Source organism: Crocuta crocuta, unplaced genomic scaffold (genome assembly GCF_008692635.1).
Source record: "Crocuta crocuta isolate KB4526 unplaced genomic scaffold, BGI_CrCroc_1.0 scaffold176, whole genome shotgun sequence".
Lineage (NCBI taxonomy): Eukaryota > Metazoa > Chordata > Mammalia > Carnivora > Hyaenidae > Crocuta > Crocuta crocuta.
In genome coordinates, this window is record NW_027531905.1 from 5634524 (window position 1) to 5650223 (window position 15700).

A 15700-nucleotide genomic window follows, 5' to 3' on the forward strand; every position below is an offset into this window, starting at 1 on the left:
GTAATCTCAGGCTCAGAGACGCATCAGAAAAGGAGGAAGTGATTCAAAAGCCCCGAGACAGGCCCTGCGAAGTCTTCGCTAGCTTCTCCGAGGGTTGTTTTCGTTAAACGTGTGTGTTTTCCCCTGAAGGTAGAGCAGAACCGCACCGCTCCCGGTCGCGGCGAGCGACCCCTCGCACGCCCCTGGCTCTCAGTGTAGTCGATGGGAGTCCGTGGCCTTGGACGTGACACTCGGCGGCGTGCTGAGCCAGAGGGCGGCTTTGCCCCTGCGGAGGTTGCTCACCGTCCCGTCTTCGCTGAAGTAATTTCCTTTCGGCTTTGCCAAACCGGGACTTGCCGTCAGGGGTGGCCCGGGGACGACAAGGGCAACTCTGTGACCCTTAGACGTCTCTGAGGGCCTCCTGGGTTCTAGAACGCAGACCTGCTTTCCCCCCCGTCCCGGGCGAGGCCCACTGAAATCCTGAACTTCTCCTGGAACTCCTCCAAGTGCAGGGCTCTCGAGGCTTGAGCTGACTTATGAATGGGGGAAATAGCTATGTAAACAGAACATGTGCTAGTTGGTTAAATAGGACTTCCTTGATTACTAGTATTTTCTCTCTGTCCTGATTGTGCATAGCAGCAGTTTAAATATGCACACGGCATGTATTTTGATGAGCACGCATTTTTTTTTTTTTTAATTACCTTGTGGTCTCAGGACGGAAGACTGTCCAGTCTTTAAGATTTCAGGCGACCGAACTGGTGTTTCCACTGTTTTGTGCTGTTAGGTTTTAGGGCGCATGACTTAACATGCGGTGTCCTTGGACCCTGACTGTGAGCCATATTATAACGGAGCGGGTGACTACTCCACAGAGGTCATGGACGTTACCAGTACTTACACAGGTTGTGTTAACTGTGCATCTTCCCAGTAGGTGAAGGAGGGGAGGTAGATATAATTGATTCCCTTTAAGGTCAGTGTTAATTGTGAAACTGAAATGTGGAAGAAAAAATATCAACGGCTAGTGTGTGTGTTGGGTTTGTAACTCCTGATCTACCATTTATTCCTGACAGAATTCACAGTGTAAGTTCATTTCTGTGCCCTCAGCACCATTTTGCAGATGAACTCTGTTGCACTTAACCTTTCCCCACCATAGACTCTCTGGGCAGTGTTAAGCAGGAAGGGCTCCAAGGCCAAAATGCTTAGGGTCAAATCCTGGCTTCTCCATGTGTGAATCTTATGGCTGTAGGCAAGTTACAGAATTGCTCTGTATCTCAATTTCCTCATGTCTAAAATTGGGAAGAATGATGGTTTCTACCTCACAGGGCTGTGGTAAGGAAGAAGTGAATTAATATATGTAAAGTGCTTAGCACAGTACCTGGCACCTAGTAAGCACTTATGTGTCAGTTATTGTAATTAGCACTACCTTAGTTACTGTGAGCAGTAGTTACACTTGTAGACAAAATAATAAAAAAGGACTAGGCGTAGAATATAAAGCCTAGACAAACAAAAGGCCATGTTTTTGTGGTGTCTTAGTCAGCATTAACAGTATTTGTTTATGTACCTATACACACATAGGGTTATATAGATGGTAATTCAGGAAGCTACAGCTTCAGCTGTTGTGGACTCTGTCCTGCTCGTTATAGAGATCAGGGAACCCAGGGGAAGAGAAACGAGGTGACTTACCTAAGAAACAGAGGATATTAATGCCAAATCTGGAACTGTGACCTTGTCTCAGTCACAGTTTGACTGTGCCAGAGTGTGTGTTTCTTTGGTGACACATCATAGTCTTTAAGCCTCGAGAAAAAGAAAACTTGACCTTTAATGTAGTGTATGCTTGTAAAAGCATTTATTTGTGTCCAGTATTTCTTGCTGGTGTTTCGAAAGTTGAATTTCTTCAGAACATGTATAGTACTATTTTTCTGTTAACAGACTGAGTCTTGTTCAGGTTAATGTGACAAGACCCCTGCCGCTCGATTTTGAGGTGAGGAAGGATCTTCAGAAATGTTGTCCTTGGTGAAGCTTTGATTGGATATTCTTTTTCTCTAACCTGTGGAGCTAAAAATTTGTCTTAAAATTTCAGACTTCTGTTTTAGCTCTTTATCCATTTGGCACTTTCAATAGCATGATGGCTTTTCAAACTCAGCTTGAGAGAGTAGTTAATGAGAATTTAGTGGATAAGCATTTCAAGGTAATTCTTGGTAAAGATATTCATCTGCAAACAAATTTTGTCTGATTTTAACATGTAGTGTGTAAGGAAGTTTTGGAGGATACGCATGATCATCATTTTGCTTTGGGGAAGTTTTACAAGGTAATGAATTTTTCTGCTGAGACAACAATCAGTTTCATTCTCTGAGAGTTTAGCAGCCTCCTCTTAGAGGTACTTCCTACTGGAAATGTGGGAGGATTTTCTTAGGCGCTGGGACCGAGCTTCTAAGCTTGATTTCTCAATGTGAGAAATTAGAATGCCCCAGTTGCAAAGATTTCCATTTCCTCTTTTTTTCTCCAGTTATCCTTTAAGCAGTACTTACCTGATGTTTCTGAATCCCAAACTGTTGCTGACTGAGGCATTTTTCTCCCAGCTTGTTAGGTGCAAAAGGGGCCCAATTTGTATTTTCTAACTTAACTTTTCATCTAAACATCTATTTAAGAAACACTTATATTGATTTAAGGAAAACTGCTTTAAATCCTAGAGAATGAAGATGGTGAATATATTTTAAATAAATGCATTTTTTGCTAATGGTATGTTTTAGGGCTGTAATTTTTATATTTTAAAATGAAGGGAGAAAGTTTTGGGATCTGCTGTACAATTCCAAATGCAGTGGTAATTGTTCCTTCTTCCCTTTTCTATTTTCTTTGTCCTGAGACTCACTTCCCTGGTTGTTGCCTCATCTGACACGTCATAGTTCTGGGTCCATCACCTTGACCAGTGGTTAGGTATCATCCAGTGAGAATGGGCATAGCAGAACTTCCAGGCCGGGTGGGATAGCATCAGTAAAAAGGTATTTAACTCCTTCATTGTCTCTTCTCCATATACTTAAAAAGTTAGTAAATGACACATGTGCATATGAGTGTGTGTGTGTGTGTGTGTGTGTGTGTGTGTCTATGTATGTATGTTGAAGTGATTGCTTCCTTTGACTTGAGGTTTCTTCTCAGAATCTACCAAGAATCAACAGCCACTGTAAGGTCTCAGGAAACTATCACTGATGCTGTGACTACAGAGCATCATAATAATCTCTTAGCCAGAGTGGCAAAAGATTGGGGCCCTTATTTTTACTTGCTGCTTGATTTTTGGCCAATTCAGTGAACTTTTCAGTTCCTTTGTTTCCGTGTTCAATGATGGACGTTAGGTAGGGTGATGGCATGTCACGCAGTTTATCATTCTGCCTTAATTCCTCGGATGAATAAAACTGTAAATGCATACCTTTCATTGTTCCTGGTTATAGTCCCTCCACTTGCCCTTCCTGGTCTTTTTCTGTTAAATATTTTTGATATTTATTTATTTATTTTTTTAATAATTTTTTTAAATGTTTTTATTTATTTCTAGGAGAGAGAGACAGTGTGAGCAGGGAGGGTCAGAGAGAGAGGGAGTCACAGACTGAAACAGGCTCCAGGCTCTGAGCTGGCAGTCAGCCCAGAGCCCGATGTGGGGCTCGAACCCACGAACCGCGAGATCATGACCTAAGCGAAAGTCGGACGCTCAACCGACTAAGCCACCCAGGTGCCCCGAAATATTTTTGATATTTAAATACTTGCTTTGATTTATTATGATCTTTTCTTCTTTTTGTCATTTGATTTATTATTATCTTTTCTTCTTTTTGTCATTGAATTATGCTACGCTTATTATAGTCTTAAAAATCTTTCTCTTACTAGGACTGTCTGATCAGTGAAGGGTCAAGTAGATGAAGCAAGGCGTGCTTTCAGTCTATTTTATTTGAGAATAATTTGCAGGTTATCTTTAGTCTTCCCAACAGAACCCTTCCAAGTTACCAGCCAGTATTTCCTGCTGTAACTAGCTATATAAACTTAGTTTTGTTTTGGCTGAGGCATATGTTATTGTGACTAAAAAAAAATCTAAAAATCCATTGAATATTTGCACGCGTGTTCATTGGGGAGGAAGAAGACAGTATAATCTTGAAAACTCGGTTGTTTCGGAAAGTCAAAGGGTTAGTAGTGTCATGTTATAGAACTTGAAATCTGCTCAGGTACAAAGACAGTTTCTGAATGGTGAACATAAAGTCTATTTTAAGCTAAAAGGTAGACTGTTTCTTAAGCTTAGAAATCATTCCATGAATGACTTCTCTTTTAGCTTTTAGACTCTCTCTGTGGATAGCTCAGTCAAGTAAACAACTTTCCCTCCTCAAATGCCCTCGATGCTTGGCTCTGATGGATTGAAACTCACAGGCAACTGCTTGGTTTTATTCTAGGTTTAACAGAAGCTTTTTTAAAATTTTATTTTATAGGTAGCACATTTCATAATTACATTTTCTCCTTGGAACTGTTCTTATACAGATGGTATATAGGTAACTTAGAGAATATAGACAATACTGTAGACTCATCATTTAAAACTGAAATTCCAGGCAGTGGGTGTGTCTTCATATACAAATATAGAAGAAGCAGTAATAGTGGACATCTGTGACAAACTTATAGCATAGTAACAGAATGAATTTCACTCCCTTTCTTTTTTAAAAACACCAGATCTTGGTAACAGAGCATCAGATTATAATGAGAAGTGAAACTTTAATGATTATTCATTCTTTCATTTAATGGATAAAACTCTGCTTTTCAAATGTATTGATGCCTTTTTTTGTGCTTATCTTTCTACTCCCATAGATTTAGATGGGAAATTTTTCAATAATGCCTTCAGAAAACTATAATTCTAATTGAAAAATACAAAGCAATATACATGGAAAATAGTGAAAGAAAATAGAACAGCATATTAGCACCACATGGTGAATGGATAGGTGATTTTCATTTTCATTTTTGTATCTCCTATATTTCCCAGGTTCTGTATATGTTTCTGTAATTAAACATCTATTACTGGTACAGTCAGGAAAGTTAGCTAAAGTGAAAGTGATGTTTTTAAAGATTCTTCGACTTCTTATTACTGTTAGTCAACAGTATTTATCTTAAAAAGCATAAATAAACATTGTACTGGTCATGGTCTGCAGAAAAACTACAGACAAGGAAACTGCAAGTTACTGAATTAGATGGGTTTATGTTTATCATAAAACAAACTTGTTCCTTGCTATTATTGGTATTTTAAAATGTATTATGGAAAAATGTTTGACCAGTAATGCTGAGCAGTTATTAATGATTAATTTAACGTATGCAGTAAATAAATAGTTGTTTTATTTTAGAAGTCTCTTTATACATGTAAGAAGTAGGCACTTTAGCATGGCTGACTTGTTCATGGTCGTAATCTTAGTAGTCACTATGAAACTTTTATTTCCTGAGTCAGCTTCTATAGGCAATAGTTTGTGAAGGATTTCTTTTTGTGTAGGTATAACTGAAACATTTTTCTTAAGTATCTTTGAAATGGATGGAAAATTCAAATTACTCATTGGTTAACAATGGCTCTTTTATAGTTTATACCAACACACACCCACAGAAATCCAACCCTGAATAAGAATACATTAAATTATGAGGTTATTTACAGAAAATTTTTAATCATAAACTTGAAAATGGGTCTACATCATGTATCAAGTCCATGTAACTTTCCTTGTGAGGTGGTTTATGCTGGAGCTGCAGATGGAATAATTAGTTCACTCAACCAATATTTAATGAGCCCTGACCATGTGCTTGGGATACAGTGTGAAGAGATGTTGGATCTTACACTGTGTTTAATTATTATCTCAAAAACTAAAATGTTCCTTGAGATTCTGTGGTATGTGGGTTCCTTTGAGAAGTTGGCTAAGACTATGGGAGAGTAAATGTATTTGATACCTTCTTGGCTCTCGGTGCTGTAAATGCCACAAGGTAAGGAACTGTCATTTTAATCTTTATATGCTTAGCACCTCACACAACTCTTGTTTAATAAATGTTTGTGAAGTCAGTGTAGTAACTATTTGGTGATGGAGGTGACATTGATATTGAATAACCACAACATAAAGCAATTCTTTTCAAATATCATAAAGATGATTAAAAACACTATCATGAAGATGTCAGAAGAGGATTCTGTTGCTTCTGGCTGGTATGATCTTGGGAGGGCTTCAAGGAGGAGGTGGTATTTAAACTGAACTTGAAAGATCATTAGGATGGATATTTGTCACAAATCTATACCCATAACTTGAGCATATGTCCTTTTTAAATTTTTTATTTTACAGAGAAAGAGAGAGAGTGAGAGAGCACGGCTGGGGGAGAGGGGCAGCAGGAGAGAGAGAATCTTAAGCAGGCTCCACACTGAGTGTGGAGCCAGATGTGGGGCTCGATCCCACAACCCTGGTATCATGGCCTGAGCCGAAATCAAGAGTTGAATGCTTAACTAACTGACTGAGCCCCCCAGGCGCCCCTTGATATATATTTTTGGTCCTTTTTTCTTTCATCTAAAAAGAAGCTTAGTGAAATTTTATTGTCCATTTTGATAGCTCCAAAAAGGAAGCAAACAATTTGATCTTCTTGAGATATGAAAAGATAGAAGAAATGATCTAAGAAGATATTTTATGCTAATTTCCAAATGTGAGAAGTTTAAGTTTGGTTCAGATCCTCTGAGTTTATTTAGACTACCTTCAATCCTTGGGGCGCCTGGGTGGCTTAGTCGGTTAAGCATCCGACTTGACTTTCGCTTAGGTCATGATTTCGCGGTTGGTGGGTTCGAGCCCCGCGTCGGGCTCTGTGCTGACTGCCAGCTCGGAGCCTGGAGCCTGTTTCAGTCTGTGACTCCCTCTCTCTCTGACCCTCCCCTGCTCACGCTGTCTGTCTCTCTCTCTCCTAGAAATAAAAAATTAAAAAAAAATAGACTACCTTCAATCCTTGTCACATACATTGAATTTACTGAGACTTGAGATAATGAGGGCAGGTTATAAAGAAGAAACTTGGGAATTATTTGGGAGAATTTATACAATGCTTCCAGCTTCTTAGGATATTATATATTTACTCCATTTTCCCTTATTTTTCCTTATCCCCGGTGTTTCCTACTTTTTCTTTATGAATCATGAACCTAATTAGAGTCTTACAGATTCCTGGAAATTTAGGGAATAAGGAAAACTTTTCATCCAAAATAGTTCTAAATTTCTTGGGATGCAAAAAAATACAAAAATAGTTTTTGTTTTTTGCTGCCTATGACTGTTCAACACACACATACACACACACACACACACACACACTCCATTTGGTATAGAATACCTTTCTGGTAGGTATGAAGCCCTCTTTTCTTTTGGTGCATTTATAGATTCCCATGAATGGGGGGAAAGACTTAGGAAGTGAGCAAAGCATACTCTGAATATATGTCTGAATTCTTAGAATTCAAATGGGTTATTGAGACTCTATTAGTAAGGTGTTTGATCTATTCAAATATCCTCATAAAAATTTCTTTGTAAAAATTACAAAATGCTGGGGCGCCTGGGTGGCTTAGTCGGTTAAGCGACCGACTTTTGCTTAGGTCATGATCTCGCGGTTCGTGGGTTCGAGCCCCGCGTCGGGCTCTGGGCTGACTGCCAGCTCAGAGCCTGGAGCCTGTTTCAGAGTCTGCGTCTCCCTCTCTCTCTGACCCTCCCCTGCTCACGCTGTCTCTCTCTCTCTCTCTCTCTCCTAGAAATAAATAAAAATATTAAAAAAAATTACAAAATGCTAGACTTTAATTATATATTAGTTATCCAAAACAATTCCTCAACAGAGTCTTAGAGAAAACTCAAGTTTTTAATCCAGTAATTCCTGGATATCTAGCCCTCTAAGGCCTTGTGGTAATGACTAATTTTGAAACAATCGCTAAGGGCGGACACTGCTACTCTCCACATGTTATTGAAAAGAGGATTCATCAAATTATGTAGGGAATTACATGGATCATCAGAGCTAAATATAAGAGCACAAACAAACAGAACTGACAGAAACAAAAAATAAAACTGCACCATAAAGTTGTTGATTGGCTTTTCTACTGGGAAATCAAAGGGTATTGCAGGTTGTTCCTGCTATCTGAAAGTATACTTTATGCCTTTTTGCTTTACAAAAGACCTACATTAATACCTGTTCTCATTCATTAAAAGAAATCCAAAGAGAATTTTTGCTTTTATGTCATGGTAATTGCTTCTTTTTTTGAAATCAAAAGATTCCCTAGGAATACTCTACTTTCTGATGTTGGGGTGGAGTGGAAACCTGTTTTTGTACAAATTTCAGAGATTAAAGTGATCTCCAATTCATGCTCCAACTCCCATTTAGTTAAATTATTACAAACCTTGTACTGAATTGTCTTGGGCGTCTTGAAAAAAATCTGTCAGTATCCTTTGCTATCCTAACTCTTATTTGATCTCAAAAGCCCAAAAGATTTGGAAAGCAAAAGTTACTTCATATCATTTTCCCACATGGATAAAGCTTAAGAATCAGAAGTCTATATGATTGTTATAAGTAAGGTTGTTTTGTTTGTGAGGAACAGAAACCATCTCTGGCTAGCTTAAGCAAAGAAGGAAATGTTAATTATAAGGATATTGGAGGAGCTCCAAGAAGTTGAATGATGAGCTTAACAACTGAGCAGTAAGACAGGCAAAATCCTGGGGCTGCTGTGGGAATCTCAGTAGCAGGAACTTCTCTCTGGGTTCTGCCATTTACATGAGCTGGATCCACTGGCAATTCCTATACTTTGCAACTTCTTAAATTTCAGAATATCGAGTGATGGAATTTGCCTCCGCTCAGATTATTCACTGATGTGCACGAAGGAAGCTACAATGCGGGGTTTGATTAGCAGGGAAGTCACTGAGGAGGGCTCTCTGATTTCTGCTGGCTTCTGGGCAGTGTGCTATGGGAAGACAGCTAAGAGGAGTGTGAGCTTCGATCACTACTTAGGAGGTAAATTAATAGTAACTTCCTCAGTGCGTTTCTAAATAAATTGTGGTAAAATACATATAACATAAAATTTACCTTCTTCACCATTTTAAGTATAAAATTCGGCGGCATTAATCACATTTACAATGTTGTGCAACCATCAAATCAACATCCATTTTCAGAAAATTTTTCATCATCCCAGACAAAAACTCTGTACTCTTTAGATAATCCCTCTACCCACGTTCCCTCTGTGACTCCTAGTCTACTTTCTGTCTCTATGAATTTACCTATTACAGGTGCCTCACATAAGTGGAATCATACAATACTTGTCCTTTTGAGTCTGGGCTTATTTTCTTTCTTTCTTTTTTTTTAAATGTTTTATTTATTTCTAGGAGAGAGAGCAAGAGACAGTGTGAGTAGGGGAGGGTCAGAGAGAGAGGGAGTCACAGACTCTGAAACAGGCTCCAGGCTCTGAGCTGGCAGTCAGCGCAGAGCCCTACGCGGGGCTCGAACCCACGAACCGCGAGCTCATGACCTAAGCGAAAGTCGGACGCTTAACCGACTAAGCCACCCAGGCGCCCCAAGTCTGGGGTTATTTTCTTAAGTATAATGTCTTCGGGCATCATCCATGTTGTAGCATGTACGAGTACTTCATTCTATTTTATCACCAAATAGTATCCCACTGGAAGGATTTAGCATGTGTGTTTATCTATTCATCCATCGATGGTTATTTGGGGGTGATTCTACTTTTTGACTATTATGAATGATACTGCTATGAATATTCACGTACAGGCTTTTGTGTGGATATATATTTTTAATTCTTTTGGGTATCTAGCAATGGAATTGGTGGGTCATATGATAACCTGTTTAACATTTTGCCTGAGGCTTTCCCATTTCCTTATCTTGCTCTACCTTTTTGCCCCCCTACTATCTTATTATATACAATATAATTTACTACTTAATGTACCCATTATTTATCATCTGTCTATAAACTCTTTGAAGGCAGGGATCTTTTTGTTTTGTCAACGAGTATCTCAAGTGCTTGGCTCAGTATTTATTGAATTAGAATACATATAGTCTCCAGGCACCTGGGTGGCTCAGCTGGTTAAGCATCCGACTCTTGAATTGGGCTCAGGTCGTGATCTCAGTGTTGTGGGACTGAGCCCTGCATCAGGCTCTGTGCTGAGTGTGGAGCCTGCTTCAGATTCTCTCTCTCTCCCCCTTTCTCCCACCCAGGCTGCTTGTGTGTGCTCTCTCTCTCTCTCTCTCAAATAATACAAAAAAGAATGTATGTATTCTCAAATTTCTAAGTAGCTGTTAACATCAGTCCTTCTTTGGAAAGAAATCAATGTAATTGTTTTTACTTATTAAATGTTTTGAGAATCTATATAGGTAATTCTTTTGAAACAGATGAAAGGTTTCATTAGTTTTGTGGTGCCATTAAGCCTCACTATAATAGGTAGTTCAGTAATCTCTTGGGTCATATCTCTGTACCTACCTAGCTCAACATGTGATAAAACCTATAGTCTGAAAAAGGAATGTATATAGCCTTATTTAATGGTTTGTGTGTTATAGCCACATGAAAGAAAAGTTGATATTTCGGAAAGTTCAGTTTTGTTTTTAATGTGTGCAAATGGTGAGGAGTCATAAGCATTTTATGAGACCATTTCTTACTATAAATCAGCTCTTTCTCCTCATGGATGGCATAAACTATATCCAGGGAGGCATTTTGTATTTAACTGCTATTGGCAAAAAAAAATTTTAGTTGGAAATAATTTGCTAATAGGAAACCAGAGAATAGTTGCAGAGTTTATAGAACTTAAGAAAAATAGAATGACAACTTACAATTTTTATTTTTGAAATTTAAGGATAAGTGTCTGGAAAATTTAAAAAGTAAGACAATGCCATTCTATTTCCTCTAGTTCTAATGTGCCATGATTTTCCATGATAGGTGTTTATCATGTAATATCTTTAGAAAAGTACTTTTGAAATGTAAGATATAAAACATTATCAGAGTTTTCATTTCTGTAACATCCACATTAATTCAGTGGAAGTATACCATACCAATTAAAGACAGGGACTTAAAAATATATTATACAAATCATTAACACAATTACATTAGGGATCCAAAAGAAGTTAATGATTTAAGGACTAGCTACTTATGTTTGGCTAAAGTGTTCAAGGTCACTGCTGGTATCAGGGACATAACTACTTAAATATTTGCATTTCAAGTAGATTTTTGGCTTCAACCATGTTTTTAAAGAGGGTAATTTCAAATCTGGCTTGTTAAAATAGGCAGGAAATGTAAAGAAAGGAATTTTGTGGTTTTAAGGACTCTATACGTGTGGCTAGGAATGGTAAATATTGTGACATTTTAAGTCAAATTAAGCCTCGTAGTCAATGAAAGTGTTATTTAAAACTTTACCAAATTAATTCATCTCTAGGATTAAGAACAAATGAGAATAGAGCCTTTATTTACCTTTCTTACCTATTTACCTGGTAGGACATGATTTAATAGTTGAGTTCTAATTCTAAATTCATGTGAAGAATGAGCCTCCTTTCCCAATCAGTACAAATGAAGTCATTGTTATCCATTAGGTTGAAACCAAGTGCTTATTTCCAGTCTTAGCTGCTAAAGAATCTCTCAGAAAGTCTTTAAAAATATCAAATTGCAAGTATAATAACATTTTGTTAATTACTGAAGAATCTGAATAAAGAATTGTTTAGGTAAATTGTCATGTAGGACCTTTGAAAAGCAGTAATTACCTTGGCATATAAAATCCTACTAGGATAGTTTTCTAAAGAGTAGATCAGGGGCACCTGGGTGGCTCAGTTGGTTATGTGTCCGACTTCCACCCCGGTCATGATCCCATAGCTCGTGGGTTTGAGCCCTGCATCAGGCTCTGTGTTGATAGTTCAGAGCCTGGAGCCTACTTTAGATTCCATGTCTCCCTCTCTCCACCTCCTTCTCTGCTCATGCTCTGTCTCTCTCTCCTTCAAAAATAAATAAATGTTAGAAAAGAAAAGAAAACGAGTAGATCAATATTTGTATTGCACTTTTTTCAAAATGGAATTATAATTAATATGATAAACTCTAAAGAATTGATGCCAACTGCATCATTTAGTTTGAGCCCTATTTAATTTAGCAAAATGCATTTTGATTTCAGTTCTATATCATAGACTGCTAGTTATTCTCTCCAATTCATTTTTCCTTTCTTCCATACTAACACAAGTATTTCAGTTTGTGGATGCCCAGAATAAAGACCTCATTCCCCAGCCTCCCTTGCAGGGTGGACATGGACTATAGTTTGAGGTCAGGCCTTTAAAGAAGGCTTCTATTGCCCCCGTCCACCACCCCCATTCAGTTCATTGTAATATGAGCAGGTAAGAAACCATCTTGAATCATGATGATAATAGAGCATCAATAAATGAGCTTGTTCTCTGGACAACCTTAAATCCTGGCTTGACTGTACTCGAACGGAAGGTGAAACTGGATAGGCACACAAAGGCCAGATCGTATTCCCTGTTAGGTGATGTGAAGCCATTGAAGGATTTTTAAGCAGGGGAGTGAAATGATCAGTTTTTGCTGTAGGAGGATCAGACAGTGATAAACAGAAAGAATGGAATACGGTTGCACATGGTAGGCTTGGGAGGAATCAGGGTTATCCGTGAAGCCAGCCTGAACCAAGTAGCTGAACTGGGGATGAAAAGTAGCTTATCATAGAATCACTGAAGGGACAATATCTGCGATTAGTGTTTCACATTAGACCTAAACAGTTCCATAGATTAAAATATTCATTGTGACTTTTGAGGCTTTATTTTAAGAGTGAAACATATGGAGTGCTGGGTGGCTCAGTCGGTTAAGCATCTGACTTCAGCTCAGGTCATGATCTCAAGCCTCGTGAGTTCGAGCCCTGCATCTGGCTCTGTGCTGACAGCTCAAAGCCTGGAGCCTGCTTCAGATTCTGTTTCCCTCTCTCTCTGCTCCTTCCCCACTTATGTTCTGTCCCTCTCTGTCTCTCAAAAATAAACACTGAGACATTTAGAAAGTCCTTTGAAAAAATAAAATAAAAATGAAACATAAAGACTTGAAAGAAGTTTCTCTTTTATTTGTTTATGTTTGGATAAAATGTCATGAAACACAGCACAACTTCAGGCTTTTTGGGGCTCTGAGATACAAGCTTCATCTTGTTCCATGCTTTGCTCTGCTGGGTCTCCACTTCAGACACTGTGCTCCCCCCGTCTCCTGCCCCTTTTTTTAGTTGAACAAATTTTCTGAGCTCCCTCTTACCACAGGGCCTTTGCACATGTTTTCTTCTCCATCTGGTAGATTTCCTCACTTAAGCTCCTGCCTTTCACCTAATCTGTACCTATTCATCATTCAGATTTCAACTCAGTGACCCTTCTGCAGTAAACTTTTCCTGATCTCCCAGATTGTGGGAGTTCCCTTTCTATATGCTCATTCAGCACCAGATTTTTTTCCTTCAGAAAATCTATCACAGCTATAGTTTTAATTTTACTTAAACTCTGTAAGGCCAGAGACCATGTCTGGTTTTGTTCACAATCATGTTCCTAATGTCTCTCTGTCAGATAGTAGGTACTCTATCAAATTTTGAGTTTGATTCAGACCTGGTTTCAAATCACAGCTCTACCTCTTGGTATTACCTTCAGAGGGACTTAATGCCCAAAACCTCAATTTCTTTATCTGTAAAGTGGGATTATTGCCTAGTTTATACTATTGTGATAAGATTAATGGCAATTAACATATGTGGAACACTTAGTAAGCATCAGACCCTTAGCATCAGGCACCTAAATTAAATAGGGAGAAACCACAAATATTCAAAAAATCATCACGAGTCTCTTTTTGGAAGCTTGGTTGACTTCAGAATGCATTGATGTTGAAGGTTCTGCTACATTATATTTATAAAATTTTGCAGTGCTCGCTTTGGCAGCACATATGCTAAAATTGGAACGATATAAAATTTTGCAGTAGAACAATTTAAGCTGGTGTTTGGATAGTAGGCTGTTCAAAGGCATGCTGCCTTATCTATTATTTATTTTGGTTTTGGCTTTTTTTTTTCTTCCTTACTTTGATAATGCACGTCACTAAATTGCAAGCACTTACATTTATCTTTTATTAGTGATCTGATGCCTGCTATCCTTTTGATGTAATGCGAACACCTGAAGTGTATCAACATTAGTAATAACCTTGGAATTGCTTGGCATATATATACCTTATCTTCCTTGACTAGANTTATTTATTTATTATTTAAAAATTTTTATTTTAAGTAGGCTTCACACCCAATGTGGAGCTTGAACTCCCCACCCTGAGATCAAGAGTCCCTGGCTCCACCAACTGAGCCAGCCAGGCGCCCCAAGTCTTGTGACATTTTAAAGACAACATATTATTTTAGTTGCTAATATTTCTTCCCTGGTAGAACAGGGTGGTAAAAGGAAGCAATTTTGTCTTATTTATTGAAACAAAAACAAATGTTTGCTTTGGAGCCATTCTGAACGGAGGTTTTGCACAACTTCCCACTGGGTGCTGGTGGGGCTGTACTCTCTCTAGTGTCCTGTTGGCCAAGAACTAATGAGCTTCGTGAATGGTTGAGGGATTAGCAAAAACAGCTATCTAATTTGCGTAATTAGTTAACAAATAAATGAATTTGCCTAGGACAGTTTTGTTAAATTTTGAACAGTGACTAATCCAATTATGATGGCTACTTATCTTGGGAATACTACTGATTTTTAGGCAAAATCATAGGGATCTGAAAGGCATAGAGAGTTTCTCTTAGATATATCTAATGGACAGAATTGTGCAGGCTTCAGCCCTCTTTTAGATATGCAATAAAAGGAGATTTTACTATTTACTGGAATCTTAGTATATACACACATAAACTATTGAAGAATCTTATAAAGCATTAAAAAAACACTATACCCTCCCACTCTCACTTTATTGTTTTTTTTAATTTTTAAAAATATTTATTTATTTTTGAGAGAGAGAGAGAGTGAGCAGGGGAGGGGGAGACACAGGATCTGAAGCAGGCTCCAGGCTCCGAGCTGTCAGCACAGAACCCTGTGTGGGGCTTGAACTCACCGGAGATCACCACCTGACCTGAGGTCAGACACTTAACCGACTGAGCTGCGCAGGTGCCCCATATCATCCCACTTTATAAACTCTTGTTTGAAAGTCTCTCTGTGATGCTTCCTTGGAGCTAACATAAATTCCTTAGGTTGCAGTTTGTACTAGTTTGCTATTTCTAGACTTAGAGTCATGGTTAAGAGCTCAAAAATGTCACATTCCCTGCTATGATAGAATTAGTAAATCTGAAGACGCTTTGTTAATCAGGCTGCTTTGTGATTGCAAGAAACAGAAGACTCAGTTGGAATAATTGTCAGCAAAGAGAACTTTGTAACCAAGGTAACTGAAGTGTCTAGTCGTAGCTTTGTTATGGACTCTGTCCCCTGATTCCGTTTCGTCAGGAGTGGTTGTTCCATCCTCAGGCAAGCCTCTGCCTACGATGACGGTGATGGTGACGGTGACAGTGACGGCGGGCTGCTCGCAGCTGCTGTCTGGCAGTACCCCATCCTCTTCAGCCCAGACCTGAAAAGAGTGCCTCATTTCCATGAACTCCAGAAGCGTGCATTTGTCACTGTTGCAGTGACTAGGATAATGGTCCCATCTTTGGCCAAACACTGTGGCCAGGGACTGGGATGCTCTGCTTACAGAGATGACACCATCATGCCCTGAGTG

General features: G+C 38.7%; 1 protein-coding gene across 3 annotated transcripts in view; it reads left to right on the forward strand.

Annotated features, from left to right (window-relative positions):
• Positions 1 to 15700, forward strand: part of ITPR2 (inositol 1,4,5-trisphosphate receptor type 2) — a 490032-nt gene that overhangs the window by 440 nt on the left and 473892 nt on the right. The window lies entirely within an intron of this gene.